The following is a 10586-nucleotide window of genomic DNA, read 5'->3' as shown; positions in this document are numbered from 1 at the left end:
TGAGATTCAAAGTCATAATTTCGACTTTCAAAGTCATAATTATGAGATTCAAAGTCATAATTATGAGATTCGAAGTCATAATTATGAGATTCAAAGTCATAATTTCGACGTTCAAAGTCATAATTATTAGATTCAAAGTCATAATTATGAGATTCAAAGTCATAATTTCGACTTTCAAAGTCATAATTATGAGATTCATAGTCATAATTATGAGATTCGAAGTCATAATTATGAGATTCAAAGTCATAATTTCGACTTTCAAAGTCATAATTATGAGATTCAAAGTCATAATTATGAGATTAAGAGTCATAATTATGAGATTCAAAGTCATAATTATGAGATTCAAAGTCATAATCATGAGATTCAAAGTCATAATTATGAGATTCAGAGTCATAATTATGAGATTCAGAGTCATAATTATGAGATTCAAAGTAATAATTATGAGATTCAGTCATAATTATGAGATTCAAAGTCATAATTATGAGATTAAGAGTCATAATTATGAGATTCAAAGTCATAATTTCGACGTTCAAAGTCATAATTATTAGATTCAAAGTCATAATTATGAGATTCAAAGTCATAATTATGAGATTAAGAGTCATAATTATGAGATTCAAAGTCATAATTATGAGATTCAAAGTCATAATCATGAGATTCAAAGTCATAATTATGAGATTCAAAGTCATAATTATGAGATTCAGAGTCATAATTATGAGATTCAGAGTCATAATTATGAGATTCAAAGTAATAATTATGAGATTCAGTCATAATTATGAGATTCAAAGTCATAATTATGAGATTAAGAGTCATAATTATGAGATTCAAAGTCATAATTTCGACGTTCAAAGTCATAATTATTAGATTCAAAGTCATAATTATGAGATTCAAAGTCATAATTATGAGATTAAGAGTCATAATTATGAGATTCAAAGTCATAATTATGATTTCAAAGTCATAATTATGAGATTCAAAGTCATAATTATGAGATTAAGAGTCATAATTATGAGATTCAAAGTCATAATTTCGAGTTCAAATTCATAATTATTAGATTCAAAGTCATAATTATGAGATTCAAAGTCATAATTATGAGATTAAGAGTCATAATTATGAGATTAAAGTCATAATTATGAGATTCAAAGTCATAATCATGAGATTAAAGTCATAATTATGAGATTCAAGTCATAATTATGAGATTCAGAGTCATAATTATGAGATTCAAGTCATAATTATGAGATTCAAAGTAATAATTATGAGATTCAGTCATAATTATGAGATTCAAAGTCATAATTATGAGATTAAGAGTCATAATTATGATTCAAAGTCATAATTTGACGTTCAAAGTCATAATTATTAGATTCAAAGTCATAATTATGAGATTCAAAGTCATAATTTCGACTTTCAAAGTCATAATTATGAGATTCAAAGTTATAATTTCGACTTTCAAAGTCATAATTATGAGATTCAAAGTCACAATTATGAGATTAAGAGTCATAATTATGAGATTCAAAGTCATAATTATGAGATTCAAAGTCATAATTTCGACTTTCAAAGTCATAATTATGAGATACCGGAGCAGTTGGAGACAATTCTCCGTAGAATAACAGAGTGCTCCAACTCCCAGTTAAATATGACCTTAAATCCAAGGTCCAACCTTTGCTACTGCGTTAAGAGTCAGTAAAAGGTAGGCTCACCTTTTTTGATTTTGTTTAGATTCCTTCGTTTTGAATGCTTTTTGATCGTGTGGTGTTATGTACATAGTTCGTTGTTTTAGCAACATGAGCTAGCTGCAGGTTAACCGTCAAATCGTGCTAACCTTGTTATAGCATATTTAACAGGGTTTTTTTTTAAAGTAGTCCGTTAATTAGATTGTTTTTATGTCAGAGTGCGATAAGAAGTTTGTACTCCAAAAATTCAATAAGTTAATATGTATAATTATTTTGTGGCATTAATCCAAGCAATAGCTAGTAGGTTAAAACAAGCTCCACAGCTTGTTGTATGTACGTTTTGTTATGTGTAACAGCTTCCCCTTATGCCCGTCCCGTCATACACACAAAGGAGGCCAGTTGGTTGAATTTTCTGTAATAAATGGTCAACACAAATTAGCACAGTGAGCTCCACTACTGGTCCACCAGCTCTCCGCATACACAGTAGAGCGCTGAACAGACTGCGTCTAATTTACGGTTTAGCTTTCTATTTATAGGCAACCAGTAGGGGGCGCCAAAAACCATTCATCACATAGTAATTACAAAACATATTTTAGCAAGAATTTCATCTGTATCTATTACCCGTTACATATGCATAATGTGATTCACTATCTTTCCCATTAAATTGTTTTTGTCGATACACAGACAAGAGTAAAATATGGAAATACAATATGCATCAGTTTTCAAACTGTTTTCGTAGCATTTTCATGTACACTTATGCTAATGCTGGACATCTGCAGCTTTACATTGACAATATTTACAAAAGCAATTTAAAATAAGAAAAATTGAAAAACAAGAAACTTAAAAAATATCTAATTATTAATAAAATATCTACTGACCAAGTTGTTGAATATTTTGATTTGGCATCACTTAAATACTATGGCTGGAGACGTTAGAAGGGATGTAAATCTTTAGTTATTTTAGGCCAAAAACATTATTTTGACATTTAATTATTTTCTAGTTCTGTGCTGGATTTATGTGACCTGTCAGCCTGACCCATCACCCTCAGTGGTCAGCAACAGTAGCACTGTTTTACAGAGGATTCACACAATCAAATGTCTGTTTCACGATGCAGCGCAAGAAGTATGAAATCTTTTTTAAAAATTACATTACCTTGCATTATGTTTTAAAGAATGTGTAATTTGCATTTTATTGTGTGGAATAAGTGTTAGATACTTATTGGGAAAACCCAGTTAATATTGGGCCATAAATCTTTGTTTCCCATTCCAGAGACCAGATGTTTCCTGTAGTTCTGGACCAGGCTTGCACTGCAGTATGGGTTCTGGTCCACTCCTCCAGAGGAAGCGAAAGCAAAAGTTGAGACTCACTACAGATTCTGAGAAAGTAGGGCAGATTTGAGCCCAAGCACCAAAAGCCTAAGTGGAAACAGTCAATGAACACAAACCATGAAATTAACTTTCAGGTTCTCAGCTCTGTTTATGGGAATCATTATGAGTCAATCCATCAAAGGAACATCCCACTATTTTCTACATGGAGATCTTGAGTATGAAAACATATCAGTGTTAATTTATTGTCTCTTAGGGCAAATTTCCTTGCAGCAAAGCAGTAAAAAAAAATAAAAATTAAGAGACCCCAAAACAGAGTCAACAAAACTACAACAGAACAAATACAGATGGTGAAATGTATTTATGACCATATTAAATATTAGCATATTTTAGAATAATCACAAAATTATCGAGTGTAACACAAAACGGATTTCTCTTTCAAAACCTAGTCTCCAACATCTTCATGCTCTAAAAATGAACTGTCATCAAAAAAACGTCACCAGGAGTTCAGTAACTCTGAAATGTATTCAAACTTTTGTTAAAAAACAAACAAACAGGTTCTTCTATTTTTATACATGTACAATATATCTACTTATCCACTTAGTTAAAACTAACAATATTATTATAAAGTTTTTTTTATTTCAGTAATAATTCACCAAGTAAAACACACTTTGTAGGTTATTTCCACACAGACTGGTGTGCTCCTTCAAGATATTCATATCTTACAAACCAGTGTGTATCTGATAAGCAGTACATATTTCCTAGTATTTTTAAGTCTGCAACCAAACAAGTTGTTCCTATTGTGCACCACAAGGTGGCAGGATAGCAATAGATGGTACTTTATGCTGGGTATCTGCAGGGCTTTTCCAAGGTAACAATTAACAATGTACATCGATCCGAAGCCAAAACAAGTAAGCCGGAGAAAGGTTTTAAGATGTTCTTAATTCAGGACTGTTTGGAAATCCATGAAATGGTGCAAAGAGCCCATATACTATGCAGTGAAGTTTCCCGCTTGGCCTTCTGACATGGACGTCGTTTCTTCTGGAACTGGACTCTATATGAAGCTCTTGAAGCTGTTTTCCTCTGTTGCGCCTCGTTAACCCGCTCTGCCAGGCCCTGTACCTCTGTGGCAAAACTGTCCAGCTTACCGTTGATCTCATGTCCCAGATGGTCAATGTTTTGTTGTAGCTTTCATTATCCCCCGTCTACTCAGTTTGCTTCACCTGAAAATCATCATGTTGTTTTTAAAAAAATAATTATTCATTTAACCTAATGATAGTCAGTTCTGATTGCAAAAACAATAATATTTTCTAATAACAATGTACTTGCCCTGATTCTCTGCATTTAACATACATACAGTCATATGAAAAAGTTTGGGCACCCCCATTAATCTTTATTATTGTTATTTCTAAATATTTGGGTGTTTGCAACGGCTATCTCAGTTTGATATATCTAATAACCGATGCACACAGTTATATTTCAGTACTGAAATGAGGTTTATTGTACTAATAGAAAATGGGCAATATGCATAAAAACAAAATTTGACAGGTGCAAAAATTTGGGTACCCTTATCATTTAATTGATTTGAATACTCCTAACTACTTTTCACTGACTTACTGAAACACAAAATTGGTTTGGCAACCTCATTAAGCTTTGAACTTCATAGCCAGGTGTATCCAATCATGAGAAAAGGTATTTAAGGTGGCCGATTGCAAGTTGTTCTCCAGTCTGGATCTCCTATGAAGAGTGGCATCATGGGCACATCAAAACAACTCTCAAATGATCTGAAAACAAAGATTGTTCAACACAGTTGTTTAGGGGAAGGATACAAAAAGTTATCTCAGAGATTTAAACTGTCAGTTTCCACTGTGAGGAACATAGTAAGGAAATGGAAGACCACAGGGACAGTACATGTTAAACCCAGAAGTGGCAGGCCAAGAAAAATATCAGAGAGGCAGAGAAGAAGAATGGTGAGAACTATGAAGGACAACCCACAGACCACCTCCAAAGACCTGCAGCATCATCTTGCTGCAGATGGTGTCACAACAATTCAGCGCACTTTGCAGAAACAGAAGCTGTATGGGAGAGTGATGCGACGGAAGTCTTTTCTGCAAGCACGCCACAAACGGAGTCGATTGAGGTATGCAAAAGCACATTTGGACAAGCCAACTTCATTTTGGAATAAGGTCCTGTGGACTGATGAAACAAAGATTGAGTGGTTTGGTCATAAAAAAAGGCGTTATGCATGGCGGCAGAAAAACACAGCGTTCCAAGAAAAACACTTCCTACCCACTGTGAAATTTGGTGGAGGTTCCATCATGCTTTGGGGCTGTGTGGCCAATGCTGCTGGGAATATTGTTAAAGTTGAGTTTTGCATGGATTCCACTCAATATCAACAGATTCTTGAGACTAATGTTCAAGAATCAGTTATGAAGTTGAAGCTACGCCGGGGATGGATATTTCAGCAAGACAATGATCCAAAACACCGCTCCGAATCTACTTAGGCATTCATGCAGAGGAACAATTACAATGTTCTGGAATGACCATCCCAATCCCCAGACCTGAATATTGTTGAACATCTGTGGGATGATTTGAAGCGGGCTGTCCATGCTCGGCGACCATCAAACTTAACTGAACTGGAATTGTTTTGCAAAGAAGAGTGGTCACAAATACCTTCATCCAGGATCCAGGAACTCATTAGAAGCTACCGGAAGCGACTAGAGGCTGTTATTGTTGCAAAAGGAGGATCTACTAAATATTAATGTTGCTTTTCTGTTGAGGTGCCCATAGTTTTGCACCTGTCAAATTTTGTGTTTATGTGTACTGCACATTTAGTTTTAGTCCAATAAACCTCATTTCAATATTAAAATGTTACTGTGTCCATAAGTTATTGGTTATATCAAACTGAAATAGTTATTGCAAACATCCAAATATTTAGAGATGAAAATAATTTAGATTAATAGGGGCGCCCAAACTTTTTCATATGACTGTAGAAAGTACATCAGTTGATGAAGAGATTCATTGTGTGCTAATGGTTTCACAGGACAGAAAACATAAAAACTGTGACGTTTCTTTCTCCAGCAGAACTGAATTTAAGGATGTGCTCAGCTTTAAGCCTCAGACATTCAAACTTAAGCTGGATTTCTATGCGCCGTTTTCTACTTTGTATTTGGGAATCCCAAGCTACTCATTCAATAGGAATTTTATTCCAGTAAAATAGTGAAATCGTAAATATAAATGTAACAGAGAAGGAAATGTGACTGTTTTAACTCTTGGCAAGACAACTTAGATTGTTGAAAAGTCTGTTAATCACCCCATAAATGACGACACATTTCTAAACACAACTCATAAAAGGTTCAGTTCACCTATTTTCTACCAAGCAAAGAAACTTATTTCCTATTCACAATGTTAATGTTATGAGGTGCGATGAAGGTGGTGAGGAAAAATGCAGCGGACCCAGGTTGCAATGTCATAAATTATGGTTTTAATGCTGATTGGCACACAAATAACTCTAAAAGTCCAGGTTGCTGGTGGCAACTGGTGAACCTCAAAAACAACACACAGACTGGAAGGACCCGACTAGACGTGACCAGACGGGGACCTGACCAGAAACAAGGGACACAGGTGGGTTTAAATATGTTTAGCTTTAAATTGATAAATATTCATTGTTTTGGGGACAGGGAGTCTTTTTTTCTGCTTGCTTCGTTTTGCTTCTTTAGATCAATGCAGAGTTGTATGATTTTTGTTTCACACTGAAAGAAAATGCAGGAATCAATACAATCTAAGCAGCATAAAAATAGAGGCAACACATCCCACAATCTAGCAGCCAAGTAATTGCATAAAATAACCTTTTGGCCTTTCAAATGCTCCTCTCTGGTGATTTTTTGATTGTTTTTAATGTTGCTCCAGTGTAAGGGGAAACTCTATTTATGACATAGTGATATAAATAAATTGGTGTGAATTCAGGACAAATCAATAATTTGATGAACACATCAGGATGGAGGAAGTATGGGTCGGTTTGGAAGCTAGCAATTTCCAACTTTTGTAAATATCACCGTCTATGATCCCCAATCAGGTTTGTTACGTTCACAGACAAGTTATCTCCACTCCAACAAGAAGAAGCCACCAAGAAACTGGTAAAAACAACTTGGATAAATAACTGAAGTCACTCTGTTCAGTTCTCCCATCCTTCACTGCCGACGTCCGTCATGGCGCCTCCAATGATGAAGTCAAGCAGTTGCAAAGGGTTAATAGTTTCAATCATGCAGAACTGATCTGACTGTTGCTATAGCAACGATCAGAAGCAAGACATTGTCCAGAACTACAGTGAGCTCATTGTAGCTAGACCTCATCAATGACTTAGATCTATGACATAGTTCTATGTCATAGATCTAAGAACCTCTGAGGCTATAAAAACTTGCATCTCAAAACCTCAGTTTTCAGTTGCAATTCTGTTTAGCCATGTCTTTGGATCTGAAAGCGATTGGAACGACATTTTTCTTTCCTGTGTCTTTTGGGCTTGGTTATTTGGCCAGCACAGCCATCAGGAAAACATTGAATGTTATCCTGCCAAACCTACAATTTGGAATGCCATCTAAGGATGAGGACCTGGATGTCTTTGATTCCTTCCTCTTCAATCCTTCTCCGGCTGGAGAAGAGAGTGACGAGGATAGACTTCCCTACCAGGAAGAGTGGCCGGATGATTTTAACGCTTTTCTCTTCAATCCTTCTCCGGCTGGAGAGGATTGCTCAGAGGATAATCTTCCCTCTGCACAATGGATGGATGATTATGATGTGATAGATGCCTATCTTTTCAGGCCTTCACCACCTGCGACGCAAACTTCTCCGGCTGGAGAAGTTTGCGTCGCTTCAACCAAAGATGAAGCAAAAATCAACAGTGTGGAAGAGACTCCTCAGCTAGGAGTCTCTGAAACTAAACAAGGAAAAGCCGGAAGAGCCGACGTCTGCAACAAAAGAGGACGTAAAAGACATCGGCGTGGAAGAGACTCCTCAGCCAGGAGTCTCTGAACTAAACAAGGAAAAGCCGGAAGAGCCGACGTCTGCAACAAAAGAGGACGTAAAAGACATCGGCGTGGAAGAGACTCCTCAGCCAGGAGTCTCTGAACTAAACAAGGAAAAGCCGGAAGAGCCGACGTCTGCAACAAAAGAGGACGTAAAAGACATCGGCGTGGAAGAGACTCCTCAGCCAGGAGTCTCTGAACTAAACAAGAAAAGCCGGAAGAGCCGACATCTTCAACAAAGGAGGACGTAAAAGACATCGATGTGGAAGATGGAAACAAAGAGAAGCCTAAAGAGCAGAAAGCTTCTCCTCCATCAAAAAGAGCCCTAGAAGATTGGACTCCAAAAGATTCTTTTAGTTTTCTTCCAAAACAAACTTCCCCGGCTGGGAAGCTTTGAAGATTAGGAGGTTTTCACCTCTACCTCCCCCACCACCTGTGGAAATTTGGGATGATAAGAAGGCAGTGAAGAGAAGTAAGAAGGCATGTTGTCGATTATCTTGACTGCCTGATTTTAAGTATGTAGCATCTTGTTTTTTCACTTTTCATTTCGATGAAAAGTGAAAAAACTTGCGAAACAGAGGTTGGGTTTGAATCCTGGCCTGGGTTCAAACCCAAGACCTCTTGATCTCCATGAGCATGAGTGGGTTCTCTCCGGGTACTCCGGCTTCCTCCCACAGTACAAAAAGATTTTTTAGATAAAAAGTGCGTACATTGGGTTGTGCCTTTGTGATTTCTAGGCTGTTCTCATTCTGTCTAGTTTCTAGTTGAAGTGTCACTTTGTGTCTGATGAATAAAACTTCAATCCAGCTGAGTTTACCAGTTAGTAAATGATTGCAAACACACATCAAATTTGCCATTTTCTCAAAGAAGAATGTCTCAGACAAATTGTTTAATCCCACAAAATCAACATTACTTTGAGTTTGGTGATGAGGAAATGCAAACTGAGGGGATGAAATCCCAATCATCAATTCATTTTTAAAAAGCAAACCTTCCATCTTCCTTGAGCATTACTGCAGACTGTAAGTAAAGCATAGACCAATCGCCACACGTTTTCCACAATCCACCAAATGGTTCATAAATTAGTTAAATTGATTTGCTATGACAGCAGACAGATGCGTCAGTTATTTTTCACACTCACTGATCTTTATCCAAAACACAAAATGAGTCCAGAAATGGGAAATTAGCTGCAATACTCTCAAAGTCTTGTTGTGATATATAGCCATCTGGTCATAGTCATAATTTCTGAAAACGTAGCTCTGATAGTTGGTGAACTGCAGACGAATGAGAATTATAGCCAAGACTCATTTGTATGAATCATTTTCATAGAGGCTATGCAATGTAGTTTAGCTCTATTTGGATTTTAATGTTACAATCAGTTAAATGAAAGACACAACCAGCTGCTTACTGTAAAATTTTATGCAGGAAGATAAAAAAAAAAAAACAGGATTCAGCTGAAAATTTAGGAAGCAAAAAACAAAGATATGGGTAAAAAAAAAGTAATTTATATGGAAGCCCATTTCCGCCAAGGAAAAAGAAGACCAACAGAAAGTCATAATTTCGACTTTCAAAGTCATAATTATGAGATTCAAAGTCATAGTTATGAGATTTGAAGTCATAATCATGAGATTCAGTCATAATTATGAGATTCAAAGTCATAATTATGAGATTCAAAGTCATAATCATGAGATTCAGAGTCATAATTATGAGATCCAGAGTCATAATTATGAGATTCAAAGTCATAATTATGAGATTCAGTCATAATTATGAGATTCAGAGTCATAATTATGAGATTCAAAGTCATAATTATGAGATTCAGTCATAATTATGAGATTCAAAGTCATAATTATGAGAATCAAAGTCATAATTTTGACTTTCAAAGTCAATTATGAAATTCAAAGTCATAATCATGAGATTCAGTCATAATTATGAGATTCAGAGTCATAATTATGAGATTCAGAGTCATAATTATGACATTCAAAGTCATAATTATGAGATTCAAAGTCATAATCATGAGATTCAAAGTCATAATTATGAGATTCAGAGTCATAATTATGAAATTCAGAGTCATAATTATGAGATTCAAAGTCATAATTATGAGATTCAGTCATAATTATGAGATTTGAAGTCATAATTATGAGATTCAGAGTCATAATTATAAGATTCAAAGTCATAATTTTGACTTTCAAAGTCATAATTATGAGATTCAAAGTCATAATATGAGATTCAGAGTCATAATTATGAGATTCAAAGTCATAATTATGAGAGATTCAAAGTCAGAATCATGAGATTCAGAGTCATAATTATGAGATCAGAGTCATAATTATGAGATTCAAAGTCATAATTATGAGATTCAGTCATAATTATGAGATTCAGAGTCATAATTATGAGATTCAAAGTCATAATTATGAGATTCAGTCATAATTATGAGATTCAGAGTCATAATTATGACATTCAAAGTCATAATCATGAGATTCAAAGTCATAATTATGAGATTCAGAGTCACAATTATGAGATTCAAAGTCATAATTATGAGATTCAGTCATAATTATGAGATTCAAAGTCATAATTATGAGATT

At 35.3% G+C, this 10586-nt stretch overlaps 1 long non-coding RNA gene across 1 annotated transcript; it reads left to right on the top strand.

Annotated features, from left to right (window-relative positions):
* Positions 1-1589: 1589 nt before the first annotated feature.
* LOC129357250 (uncharacterized) lies at positions 1590-3162 on the top strand. Its single transcript, XR_008605495.1, has 3 exons — positions 1590-1681; positions 2665-2786; positions 2934-3162. It is a non-coding gene; the product is annotated as an uncharacterized LOC129357250 (long non-coding RNA).
* The last annotated feature ends 7424 nt before the right edge of the window (positions 3163-10586 follow it).

Source organism: Poeciliopsis prolifica, unplaced genomic scaffold, assembly GCF_027474105.1.
Source record: "Poeciliopsis prolifica strain line A6 unplaced genomic scaffold, Auburn_PproV2 SCAFFOLD233, whole genome shotgun sequence".
Taxonomy (NCBI): Eukaryota; Metazoa; Chordata; class Actinopteri; order Cyprinodontiformes; family Poeciliidae; genus Poeciliopsis; species Poeciliopsis prolifica.
Note: the sequence above shows the minus strand (reverse complement) of the source record. Positions and strands in the feature narration are given on the sequence as shown.